At 41.6% G+C, this 14,427-nt stretch overlaps 1 protein-coding gene across 2 annotated transcripts in view; it reads left to right on the forward strand.

Moving 5' to 3' along the window:
* The first annotated feature begins 7,050 nt into the window (after positions 1 to 7,050).
* Positions 7,051 to 14,427, forward strand: part of LOC126266886 (discoidin domain-containing receptor tyrosine kinase B-like) — a 358,246-nt gene continuing 350,869 nt past the window's right edge. For both annotated transcript variants that reach the window (XM_049971552.1, XM_049971553.1), the window contains exon 1: positions 7,051 to 7,411. The gene's annotated coding sequence lies outside the window, so the exon portion shown is untranslated. The remainder of the gene's footprint in view (positions 7,412 to 14,427) is intronic.

The following is a 14,427-nucleotide window of genomic DNA, read 5'->3' on the forward strand; positions in this document are numbered from 1 at the left end:
TTTAATAACATAAAAAAGTAAATAAGTTTACAGACTTATTAAGTAATCAGCTGACAGGCCTTAGTCTGATATAAAATTACTTGAATTTTTTTCAAGTGTTCGAATCTGTCACCAAAATTAAAGAGCTAATTTTGTGTTCTGATTTCCTTTGTGGTAGGGACACATCTGGACAGTCACTTTACTTAGTTAGTGTGTAACTTAATTCCCTTCACAGACTTTAAGGTCCTAAAATGGGAATCAAGGCATTTAAGTTTAACATAGAAATTCATATCCGAAAACACACCGTATTCCGTCTACAAGGGAAACATTGCAGTACGCGTTGCTCTCTGACTCTGTATGTCTTCTGGTCGCACTTACACGCTGGGCCCGATGTGACGAGCACCGCAGCAGATACATTACCTCCGTACCATGTTCCCGTACACACGATCGCCAATCCCTCCATCATCCGTTACAGCCATGGCACGAGCCAGTGGGTCTTCCTCGAGCATCACAAGCGTCTCGAAAATCAAGGATTTCATGAGACTCCAAAACCAGCAGTTTAGGGGGCTTAGGTCGCGATAACGTGCAGCCCAAGCAATGGAGCCACCACGCCTGTCCACCGATGGCCCGATCGTTGATTCAGATGATCTCGGACCGCACGCGAAAAATGAGGTGGTGTGCCATCACAAACTCAACTGAAATCGCATGGAAACGAACCTGTAGTGGGCGTGGGGCATAGGCCGAAAACGCAGGACGTTCGAACCTGTGTTGTAGAATTTTGGGTGTAGCGGGAAAAGGTACGTTTCCGAACATGAGTTCCCGCGCTAAACTTAGCCGCCTTGGTCATTAACGTCTGTAAAGGCAGTTTGGCTACATCCTGTACAAATCACTACGTTACACGGCTCTGCTAAGCTATGCACGCGCTAGCTCGGCACGCGGATGGTGTCGTGAAATGAAACGTCAGCCGAGTGGCATACCTGTCAGTTACGATCGTGTTTCGGAGGAAATGATTCTGCAAAGCGCCGGTTATTATACTGAATAATAATCCACAAATTGACAGTATCGTCTAAGATTGAGGTATTCATGGAAGTTGAAGTTTCATGTAGTGTTCATGTTACACTTTCCTTGCAAGAACTTCACTTTAATTTTTAACACGGAACACAGTAAAAGAATATTTTACCTCCACCTCTCTGTGCTTGTACAACGTATGACCATCTTATTACGTTAGCTGCTGGCCGACTAGCAGTCGCAAATTGGCGGAATTTCAGAGAGAGACAGGGATGCCACTCGCTGTCCTTGTTTTGGTCGCGTGAAACTTAAGAAGGATAAAGCACGGTGACAGATCAGAACTGCGAGTCGTATCAGAAGGCCATTGTCATAGACAGCAGCCAATCGAACTCAAAATTTCAACATACCGTCACTTGTCATACATAATGATATACATAATGATCACTGTTATTATTCTGTTATTACGCTTGGAACTGGAGACTCCAAAAGGCAGGATGGGTTGTAACCTCATAAGTGCACCCTAACAGTCATCGGCTTTAGCTTTGACTTAGTGCAACAATGCATGATGAAATGATTGTGATATACTGAAATTCAACACAGTATTGTGACATGGTATGGGAAAGCGCACAGTACTGTTGTAAATGGTCCATCGGAGTACACTTCATTTTCCAAAAAAATGGCTTATAGCAACGACGGTATCTAAGCATCATGCTGGAACTTGACATTATGCCAATGGCCAACAAGGCTTAGTGCTTGCTTTGAATCTATGGACCATTGGCACTAAGCACTATGGGATTTAACAGCTGAGGTCATCAGTCCCCTAGAACTTAGAACTACTTAAACCTAACCAACCTAAGGACGTCACACACATCCATGCCCGAGGCAGGATTCGAACCTGCGACCGTAGCGGACCATTAAAAACAAGTGCGGGTGCGGGTAGAGGTACATGTGTAATCGGGACCGACCTTTGGCCTACGAAAACGAGATATGTACGTATCATGTTACAGCCTAAAAAATCAACGGTATTCTGCCCGATGCTAGTCATGGCTTTATATCCATGTGATACTTTATAATTAGGTGATGCTGTTAATAGGCATAGAATCCAACTGAAGTGCTGGTATCTCTGTGGTTAATGTCCGTAGAGTTCGTTTATCGTATGGAACTCTGCTACTGCCTCATGGTCGGTTGCTTGCCACAATGTGCCTTTCCTACTGGGACACGCTGTGATGACTGTGTATTGTTGAAGCAACTATACACATCTATGTGCCGTATAACAAGTATATTCATCACGCAACACCATCTCGCTGATTACGGCTAACCTTTGGAGGTCTCTTGCAGCGCTGTTTCATTAGCAAATTTGCACCGGTCTGTACGCCATTTTGTTTCTTTCCAAACGGGTAAATTTTGTCCCTTAATAGCGAGCGTAGAAAACAGTAGTTGTCAGTGCCAGTAAGTTTCTTTCTGCCTAATCAGGTAAAATTATCAGCAACCAATGACGTTACAAGTATATAACATGTGTCTTTGTCTACATCAGAATCATATTTTGCATATGTTTCGTCTTTTTATATCAGCATATTTCTAGCATTTTTAGTGTATGAATCCAAGCATACCTTATTTTTAGTGAATATCAATTGAGCCAAGATCAACCATTGTACATTGTCATCCTTACTTGAGCTCCGTTGTTGTGTTATTAGTCAGTTCAGTTCTTACTTCCACTGGAATTTGATGTATGTGTTGCTGTTTGTTGTTTGTGTGCCGTGTGCTGTTGCGATAGTATCTAATTATGGCTAAGTTTGTAACAAGAGACAAGACGAAAACAGGTTTTGATTAGTCCCTAAGTATTGAGGTACGTTAAGAGTCTTTACTTCTTCAATAGCACGATTGCCTATCTACAGCAGTTTAGTGTTAGCACTGGAGTCGTTATTTGGAGATTGGTAGGACTATGGTTTGCTACATTTCATTATTTCACAATGCAGTCGAACAGTAATCATCTTTATAAATCACGTTAAATTAAAATGAGTGCGTAAAAATACACTTGTTGTTTCCTGTATCTCCCAAAAATAGCGCTGATCAATAAAAATTTCGCCCAAATGGCTATCGCTACATTTTTAAAAAGTTTCGTTCAAAATTTTATCATTAGTAACCCCAACAGCTAAAGAACGACCAAAATGGTCTTCCAGGCGGTGCCCAGTTGAGGGAACCAGTTCCTATACATGTTTATGGGTAGGGGATTGTGCAGAGTACAAGCGGTATGTGATGGCGGCGCATCCTGCACTGATCATCCAGAAGGTTATGACCACCTATCTAATAGCCGATCTCCATCGTTGGTAACAGCGGTGACGCGTCGTGGCATGGAAGCAGTAAGGCCTTGGTATGTCGTTGGAGGGAGTTGACACCACATCAGCACGAACAAGTCACATAATTCCCGCAAATTTCAGGGAGGGGGGCGGCGAATTCTGGCGCCAGGTTGAGTCACATCCCAGATATGGTCGATAGGGTACAGGTTCAGATCTGGCGAGTTGGGGGGCAGCACATCAATTGGCCGTCATGATGTCTTGCACGAGCTCCAATGGACCCATTGACGCCCACGTGAATGTTCCCCAGAGCGCTATGGAGCAGCCGTCAGCATCTCTCCGTCCCGCTGTACAGGAGCTGTTTCCCTGGAAGACGAAGGGTCCGCGCCCTTCTCTCAGGAGTGATGAAGGAGGTATCGGGATTCTTCAGACCATGCAACGCTCTGCCGCTGCGCCAAAGACCAATGCTAATGGTCACGTGCCCATTCCAGTTCTAGTTGCCGATATCATGGTGTTAACGTTGGCACATGCACGGGTCGTCGACTGCGGAGGCCCACCGTTTGGAGTGTTCGATGCACTGTGTGTTCACACACACTTGTCCTCTGCCCAGCATTAAAGTCTGATGTTAATTCCGCCACAGTTCCCGCCTGTCCTGTTTTACCAGACTGCCTAGCCTACGACGTCCGACAGCTGTCACCGCACGACCTCTGGACATGGTTTCGCCTTGGTTTCGCCATGTGTTGAACACTCTCGCCAGTCCTCCTGGAACAGGTGAGAACTCGAGCAGTTTCCGAAATGTGCGTGCCGAGCCTCTGGACAATGAAAGCACGCCCCCAGTCAAACTCAGACAGACCCCGCGTCGTCCTCATTCTACTCACGGACAACACCCTGACTGCTACTACCGTGCGTGTTTCTAACAGCCATTCCTCGCCAGATGACGGTGCTGTCCCCTGGAAGGGTATGTTTAGATAGTACGTGGGTGGTCAAAATGCTCTAGCTTCTCAGCGTTTAGCTCCTACGTATTTTCAGCGGGGAGCTTGAATTCGTTCGAGCTGCGCATCCCCGCTCCCTCCCCACTCCAAAATCTGCTTACGCTCTTGTAATACTATAATACGTGATCCCAGAAATTGAGTGCACAATTAAATCTTAAGATATGCATGCATTCATGCACTATCAAATTACCAAATACTCACAGGTAAACGAAAATCATGCAGTATCAGAATTACATCCTCCATTGTGCTGCATTTTATTTTGTTGTAACACAATGTATAACAGAAAGCTGTTTTCCAATTTTTCCGTCGAGCCGGCCGCGGTGGTCTCGCGGTTCTAGGCGCGCAGTCCGGAACCGTGCGACTGCTGCGGTCGCAGGTTCGAATCCTGCCTCGGGCATGGATGTGTGTGATGTCCTTAGGTTAGTTAGGTTTAGGTAGTTCTAAGTTCTAGGGGACTGATGACCACAACTGTTTAAGTCCCATAGTGCTCAGAGCCATTTTTTTTCCGTCGATCGTGGTAGCACTGCACGTTAACGCGATCCCTGGATTCGGGAGGCGTGGTGGTGTTTCTAATCGATCCATCGGCAACCTTGAAAATGGTTCTCTATGGTTTCCCACTTTCAGCTTAAACTAATACCGGCGTTGGTCCCTTACTGCAGGCAACAGCCCATTCCTTCCGCAATCCTTTCTTTCCTGGCAGATTCCCATTCCCTTAGAGATGCAGCCTCTCTGCTTAACAGAAAAGAGCCGCATTGAAGGCCAGCGGAACATCTCTTCGAGACTCCCGGCAGTAAAAATCATACGATAAAGAAATAGTAATCCCAGTTCTCCTCATTTAACCTTACGCGTTAAACTACCAGGGCGGTTTTTAACGCAGAAAATTATTTTCGAAATTGCCAGTAGTGATAGATGGCTATTAAAATGCGGAAATATGGGAAAATGTAAACTTGAATTATTCCAAATGCTTTGCATTCTCACCACCAAAAATTATTCTATCTTCTCTGCCGAACAAAACAATAGCACATTTGTTTATTTGAACAGCCCTGTCGATGATAATCAAGATTTCTTAAATGTCATGGCAAGAGAAGGGAACGAAGATTTTTGTTGTGGTATTTATACGTGTATACAAAAAAATTTAATGCTGTTTAAGAAAATTAGTGACAAATATCAATTAAAACAGACATAAATTTAAGTAATTAATTATCTAAGAAGTCTATATTTCGTGTAAAACAAATGGTTGTTTCGTTCATAGACCTATTTAATCTGGAATGGATACTCCAATTTTACATGACATGAACAATGTAAGGAAATAAAATATTTCATTTCGTAACACTTCATTAAAATATTTTATGTTAAATTGGTTAACTCAGTTTATAATTTGATATACAAGACATTCATATAACGATTTATGTGACTGAACTATGGGTTAAATTTTTCTTTAATCTATTTACAATTATTCAAATTAAATAATTTTTACTTACATACTGTCGTTTAGTACTTATTATTCTTTTATGAATTTTCTGTCGTTAACTTCGATCTGTAATACGTTTAAGTTGTGGAGACAATTGTATAAAAACTAATATTTTCGTTACTTTTGTAGCAGTATTTATCTCGATTTGGGGTAATTTATTAGTTCCTCAGGAAATCAGTATTTAATTTTAACGTTGGTTTGAGTTTGATTTGGACAATTTGGGTAGTTCAGTGGTGTTTACATTGGAAGGTAGCTATCGATCGTCATTTTGTATTATGTATCTGTGCATGATGATGGCTCACTTGTGGAATACTGGTGGAATGGCGATATATGATGTCTTCATGTTTTACTGAAAGAGTGATGATCTACATTGAAATGCCTCGTTCGTAATATCCTTGGAACTGTGAGTCCAGCTGTCACAAGTCTAAGGTATTCCTAAATAAACGTCATATAAACAGCAACTTATGTTGTTCCTTGTAGAGGGGTTTATTAGCATCGAAGAGTGTTTAACCATATTTTCATGGATAAATGCATTCTCTTTTATGAGGTAGCATATATTAGAAGTGTAACCGAAATCAGCGTATAAATCAGTGTTAAAATCCCAAACCGCAGGTGTTTGGTATATGTGTATTCAGTTTTGTTTTATAATTAAATTTGGCTGCTTTAGTTTCAAGTTCACTTTTGAAATAATAATTTTAAAAAGTTCTTGCTTACTTAAGGATATTGTATTTTAATCGAATGAAAGTTAATAAATTTGAAAGTGATTTGGTGAACATCGGACGCTTTGATGTGCCGAAGGAATTATGACGTGGTTTCAGATAGGACATGCTGTTGAGAATATATGTTACACTGTTTTAAGAAAAGCTGTCTTCGTTATAAAATGAAAGCCTCTCGAAAGTAAATTATGTAAATAAAATTGAAAAAAAAATGTATTATAGAATACATGAAAAGGATGAGGCCTTTTAAGGTCATCTTAAACAAAGCGCGCCCGCTCTTTGACAATATCCTGGCTACGTTCTTGACTCTGAAGGCAATATATGCTTGCGCCGAAAATTCTGTATTGGGAATCTACATCGTCACTCCACATACATTCCTGCTGTCTGGCTTGCGTCACATGTCTTGCATGCGCTTAGTTAATGCAGTTCTACACAGTTGAGACTGTCCTTCCGCTAAACGCTTCGCGACCAGTAGCGAGGTTGCGCTCCGCGCATGCGCTCAGAAGAGGCTGCGATGCGCGCGCCGCTCGGTGGGCGATTGTTGCAGCGCCGGGCGGGCTTGCACCGTCCCCAGTGTAGCGTGCGCGCGCGGTGTGTACGGTCGTGCATGTGACTATCAGCGGGTGCTGCAGCCCGGTGAGAACGAGAGCCGCGACTGTCGTGTCAGCTGACGAGTCTTCCGCTGCGACTTTTGTAACTGCTGTACAGCACCTTCCAGTGTCGTTACTGGTGAACTGTTCATTCTAGATATCGACAAATTAATGCCACAACAATCGAATCTGCTAAATAGGGTGCACTGAATTACACTTGCTGGCGTTACATTTCGACACTTCTGACGCAAAGAACCAAATTAAAGAATAGAGTGCAAGTGCCCAGTGGATAAATGAAGTGGGTTAAAGTGGCAGTGATACCTTCGTCCTGGCGGTTACTCAGTGACGTGAAGGCTGAGAGGTAAGTTTTGTGCCTAGTGTGTCGCTTTGGTGGTAGTTGACGGGTAATCGACGGGGTTGTCAATGAGGCTACACGCTTCGCTAAGGCATGAGAGACAACTGGACAGGCTTTGCTTGCTTGATATTGCGAAACTGCATTGATTAACGCATGCGTTTGATTTCTCAGCTTGTCAGTCTGTATTATCTATTCACCACTGCCAGCCACTGTATGGTTCTGTGTAGGTAGCTACATTTTATTCTTCGCTTCATCGACTGTGCTTTAAGTCTGCTCTATCTTCGCAAACCTCTCCAGTGAGGTTTCTCTGCGCCCTTTATACCGGCCAAGTTACGGACTATTGTTAGACCATGTGTCCATTCTCTGAACGAGTACGTTTCATTGCAATCCTTTGTCGAACTGGAAACTTCGTTCATCTGACATTGACCTAGTGATCCATTTCAGTAAATATTTTTTCACGTAAATTGTGTCACTTCTCTTAGAAAAGCATGTTTGCAAACCCTCTTTGCCGTAACTTAAGTTTCAAAATAAAATATACATTTTTCAATTCATTTGTTATATGTAGAATAAAAAGTGCACACAGGTCTGTATTGATCCCAACTAAATAGAAGTCTGTTTCTGTAATGACTGCTACCAAAATTGGGACTGTAGCATGGTATTTGTTAGAATATTGACACTTTTGTACGGATACGAGTGTGTATCATTTTCATTGCACTTGTGTTCTTGTTGAATTTTTTTCCAGTTTTTCTTTCACAACTCTCTGTCATCTCTTGAGACCCAAGGTGTCATGAATTCCTCAGATCTGGAGCAAAAGCGAAGCGTAATTTATTTATACTTTTATAACAAAGCTACAGTTCGATGGAATGTGATCGATCTGTAATGATGAATCTCAGCACTATTTTACATGAGCTTTAGAGGGCGTTTGTTCATTCATTCGCAAATTCAAGAGATCCAAAGTGTATCCAGGAGCAAGACATACAATATTTTTCTCTAGTCACGTCATTCGAATGACTTGGCGCGGTCCTCTGTGTCAATCCATCAAGTTACAATCCGGTACCGACTTACCAGACACGCTTTGTGTTCCCAGTAGCCGATGTGGCGTATTGCAACCTTTTCAATCTCCTACATCAATCCCAACAATTGCTTCTGTCATTCAAGATTAAGCAATCCTAGGGTCTCTATTACATGTCATACGATCATGAGTCGTTTATTGGAAGCTGCAAACCATTGTCAAAGACAATTTTTGTAGGTTAAGAGATTTCTACTTAGACGCTAGAATTATTGAAATGAAGGTCTACTCGTTTTTCTGTTATAAAGAAGAGGTGTAGACTCTAATAAAGAAGTGACAAATGAATAGCAATACGATTACAATTTCACTTTATTTATAATTCCAGTTTAAAACTACACTCCTTCCCTCAAATTATGAAACTGTAATCCAGAATTCATAAATTCAGTCTAAATATTAGGAAAAGATACTAAGTGTGACTGTAATTATTTCTTCTGTTCTACGCTAGCAAATCACATTTCTTTAAAAAATAATGATGTTGTTGGACACAAAAATTATTAACAAATAAATGTACAAACGTTTAGACGTAACTTTTCCTGGAAGTAGATCTTTTCTCTTCTTTCGGCTACCTACTTTACGTTGCATTTCATTGTACGTCTGCAAAGCTGAATTATTTTTTGAATTTGTCAACATTGTCAAAAAGCACAAAAGGCTTTATCATAGGTAACTCTACGATTCCTCAGACTAAGGATATTAACGATATGGTCATGCTTCTACTGGGAAGTCAACGTAAATTTTTGTGTAAAACATAGTAGCCCAAGTAAATGCATAAGCCAAAGAAGTAATTCTTACCTTTAGAAGAATCCAGTACGGACTGTCAGCAGAATACGAAACGAATGACATAGCAAAGTCAGTGGTTTCCAGTCTGACATCGAATTCACTTATAAATAAGTGACGTAAAGCAGCGAGTTGCGTTATAGAAGCTACTGCACATTTTGTACCTGCCCCAGATATAACATGGACGTGGAATGCTCATTTCATATTTGGAACTGACCAAAAATGTGAGTTCACATGAAACTGAAAACATTACATATAAAAGCCAAAGAATTATAAAGTCAGTTACACTAGCAGGACAGACAGCTACAACGTCATTATTGAAGCAGGAAGGACAACACTGAAGTAGTGGGCGACACATTTGAAGATTCGATACAATTTGTAGTAGCACTGAACATATTTGCCTCATAAAAAATTTACCGTTATTTGTTATAACATTGTTGATTAGATGGAGAGTAGCTGATGATAGTGATTCGAAGGGCGAACGAAGTTTCTCAAATTTTGTAATTCAGTCGTTATTAAAGTAAAAGAGGCATTAATAGGGACTTAAAAATTCCGTGTTGCTCAGTTGCTCGACATTGTGTATGTGCATGTGTTTACCGAATAAATGAGTTTTGCTCTGAATCAAGTATTGATGATAAAATGTGTCATTCGCTCCTTATAGATTCAGCGTTAGTTTTATGGCCAATGACTAACCTATAGAGCATATTTTTGGTATACTTTTTATCACAGTTTTCACACTCGGCTCATATGGTGTAAGTTACTTTATCTTCAGTACAAGCCTATCCATTTCCAGTGCAGTTTGTTAATATCCCCGTGATCGATGAAACATAATTACGATCGTTTATCTTCCTACATCATGATAATGCAAAGCGTTTGGGCTAGGGTTTGAAGCTACTGTTCCTTTATGTGTTGCTCTTCTGCACAGTTGCTAGACATACTTTCCGGCTCCTGAACCATCGCCGACGTATGTCTTCAGTCGCTCAATATCTTCCTTCCGTCCGAGAACTGGAGCGCGTTTCACGCACTGCAGTAGGCATCAAATGTCACCTTTACTGACAATTTACACCATCTTCCGCATCTCACACATTAACCTCAGTGACAAAATATGTCTATACAAAACTTTGTAAATCTCTTTTACGAAAATAAGCCGCTGCTATTTGTAATATAAAAGTTACAGATGCGGATACAAAGGAAATTAAGAATGACATTACGACCGCATCATACTTCCTGAAATAATATCGTGTGGTTGCCAATATTTGTTACTGAACCTTAGTACGATCACGTAAAGAAGAGGATGATTAATTGGAAATACCTATGACATTATTTTCTTCTTGTTTCATACGATTTTTAAAATGGTTCGTTTACTCAGCACACAGTTTGAACCTGTTAGGATGTGTCATTATAGCTTGCATTTCGTTGTATAGTGAAACAGTCACTTTAGTGAAGTACATTCTTTAGTGCTAATACATGCTAAGAAATTCATCTGTCACCTAGCGAGATCTCGTCTCTTAAAACCACATCACATCCGTCAGGGACATGAAGAGTTTCTGGATTGGTATTATCTGTGCACTGCAAGTGGAGCACTAACAACGACTTACTTAAATTTCTATGCACTGTTAGACTTCGAGCTTTTGCGCTACTTATTACTTTTGCGTAAAAAAAGACAGCTGGGTAAATATCAAGGGAAACTATCACCCGCCGTCATATGTATAGAGAAACGTGGCAACTAAATCATTCCAAAAACTATTAATCCACGCTGTTACTGAAGGGAAAAGAACAACTGTTCATTCGTAAAATCCGCTATGGCTGCCCATTTCAAAAAGCACTTTACACAGTGTCCCAGTGCATCTTATGGGTTTAGACGGAATCTCTTAAAGTGTCTACCCGGAAGTAGAGTGTACACCTATCGGAAACACCATATCCGAGGGTATCTGGATTTTGGTACAACGGCGTGCGCTAGTCGTGTTCACGGATTGTGCAACGGAGCAGAATGCTCCACTTGCGAGGTACTGAATCAGGACAGTGACAAAAAATACGTTTTTTAAACTGAGGCCGGAGCACGACAGATGGGTGCGAGGACCTCAGGAACTCCACATCCTAGAGTTTACTAATGCTGCTGCTGATGTGTCAGGGTAGGTGGGCCACTTAACTACACATCAAATTGGATGTTTTCGAATATAATACTCCCATTCTTGAAGGACGTTTAGAGAATCATGTGCGCACTGTATGATCAAAACTGTCTGAACAACTATACGGACTTGTCACAAAAGCTGTGGACACTTATCGAAGTGTCTTAATTTATGTGGAGGAATGGCAGCCCGTTCTTCCTCAAGAGCCGAATCCGGAGAAGGTGGTGATGTTGGACGCTGCGTCTGGAGCAAAGTCGAAGTCCTGACTCATTCCAGAGGTGTTCCACTAGTACAGACAGGTTGGTACTCTGGCACTTCAACAGGATGGGAGATTGTAAGCTTCCCACTACATGTTTCTGTCCGAAATTTATCGCAAATTTTTCTCCTACTCTGTAGAAAAACCTACCTATTACCGAAACTAAGTATCCACAAACTGTTATTCAACTTAAAATCGTATGATAACCTTTGACTAAAGAGAACCTAATTCAAGGTGAACTGCAACTAGACAGAATACAAATTGTTTTTGTATTAAATGCGTAACTGAAGTAAAACAATTATGTGGTCCTAATCAAAATTTCTAGTTACCTCCCGTTTTGACAATATTGTTGCAAATTTCTAGAAAGCAAACAGCAAGCAAGCAGGCAGCGGCTAAGTTAGATATCTATTTTTAAGTGAAATTTTCAGACAGTATTCAGACGGTCACATACCATATCGTGCAGTGTAGTAAAGTGTAATGATAACCCATCTTTAAACAGTGGGATGGAGAGAGTAACTATTCCTATGAAATGATACACCAAGACAACAATCTTAGAATGAAGTATTTATTGAAGAAAACAGAGTAAAATATCGCGTGATCTTCTCACATAACACTGATCTGAAGAGTACTATGCTTAACACAGTGAACAACGTTTTGAAAAGGATACACTGGATACACTGTTAACAGAGAATTTTTATAAAAACCAAACAGTTTAATTAGTAGTTATATTAATGCATGCCTCAAGGAAGAGGAGTGGCCTTTCTCTGAGTAAGCTAACTAGCTGACAATCATTATTCCGACAAACAAGCATCGCAGAGCTGCACTCTTACCTCAGACTTCTTCTCTTCAAAAATAATAACTTTATTCAACTTTATATTCTTTTCACCTTCCAATATACACATCATATTTGTCCTTACTGTTCTTTACTATAAATCTTGTTTCATCTAACAGATACAATCACATGTCAACACAGCACTGCTGAATAAGTCCAGCACCTACCACACTTCAAATAAAAATGTATTAGACTGCACAGAGGCAAAGACTGCTACCGGAAGATCAAGGACTGTTTAACATTAACATAACTTGCTCTATCTCTCTCTCTCTCTCTCTCTCTCTCTCTCTGACGTGCACACCGATAACTTACAAAAATCCAAATGACATGTCCATCTTGCAAGGTAACATTCTTCGGGCGTTCGCCAAACTCAAACCCTTCCATCGGATTGCTACATGGTGCAGCATGATTTATCGTTCCCAGTTATTCGTTTCTAGTCATCCACTGTCCAATGATGTTACGCTTTCCACTACCTGAATTGACTGCAGAAATGTGTGGCTGGTCGAACGTTTCACACCATTCGTTTTAATTCAATGCTCGCTTTGCGCTAGATGGACAGTTGGCAGCAGTTCGGATCTCGCAAGTGATTCCTTCTGCTGGTTTGACGCGACACTTCACAACCACCCTGCGCAGTGCTGGACTGTCTGTGTCCATCAGAACCTGAGGCCAGCCTTGTCTTGGTATAGCTCTAATTGTTCCTTCGCGGTTTCACGATCTCTTCAGCAACTGTCGATATGGACAGCTTTAGGAGGGTAGAATTGTCTCGGATGGATTTGTTATACAGGTTAGAGATGGGCCAACTCGAGTTACCATGAGCGGGTGAACCCGGGCTGACCTGATTTCAAGACAACCCGACTTAGAGTGTTATCAACTCGAGTTGTGTTTGCACAGTGAGCTGGCCCAGCGCCAACGATGAGTTTGCTGCCGTCGCGCAGCCCGAACCCGTGTCGGACCAACTTCAGCCTATTCCTACGGAACGCGACGCCACTCAGTGTGTTCTTTACAAGTGCAGTAGCTTCTTGGCGACATGACAACCCGGAAATTAAAATTTTGAATACAAAGTGACTGAGGAAAACGATGACGAAGCAGAAACTTTAACCATTCATTCTCGAGCAGTTGTATTTGTTTACCTTAGATCATCCGATGGTCGTCAGAATCCTTTCAGCAAATTCCGGGTATCTGACGAGTGTATTTCCGAATGCGGCCTTTAGAACGGCAATCATTCATGTGCATGGCAAGGCATTTGCATACCTCGACATCGTCCGATTGCGGCCCATATCTTAAAGCAAACTCAGAGTGTCTAATGAACGTATTTTCAAATTTCAGTCTGGAAAGTGGCATCCGTTAATCATCGTGATGAGGCATTTGGCTGCCTTACCACTACACTAAATTCCTGGTACATCGCCAACTTAAGAACTTCATGTCCCAAGACTTGAAATTGCGGCCTGTAGCGCAGATCGCAGTCATGGTTCTGAACAGGTAATTTGGGTGCCTTACGATCCGATAAACATGAGAATCTATATATTATGTTTCAGCTTTTTCACAAGACTATATTGAAAGTTTCAAGCGGAACGCCCAAAAATTGCGCCATGTGTAGTGCCAAAAATGTTCAGACTTAACTACTAAGGTCATCAGTCCCTAAGCTTACACACTACTTAACCTAAATTATGCTAAGGACAAACACACACACACCCATGCCCGAGGGAGGACTCGAACCTCCTCCGGGACCAGCTGCGCAGTCCATGACTGCAGCGCTTAGACCGCCCGGCTAATCCCGCGCGGCGTGTGTAGTACCCATCACAGCCGTGGCTATATATGTAATCACGGATTACGAAACTGTGAAGCTCGGGTTGGTTAGTTCAACTGAATCGTAAGCCGCCCAAACGCAAAAGAGAGAATGGTGTTGAATGTTTCCTCAGCTTTTCTTCCCACTCAATTTAACTCAGTTTATGCAAACTTTCA

Source organism: Schistocerca gregaria, chromosome 4, assembly GCF_023897955.1.
Source record: "Schistocerca gregaria isolate iqSchGreg1 chromosome 4, iqSchGreg1.2, whole genome shotgun sequence".
Taxonomy (NCBI): domain Eukaryota; kingdom Metazoa; phylum Arthropoda; class Insecta; order Orthoptera; family Acrididae; genus Schistocerca; species Schistocerca gregaria.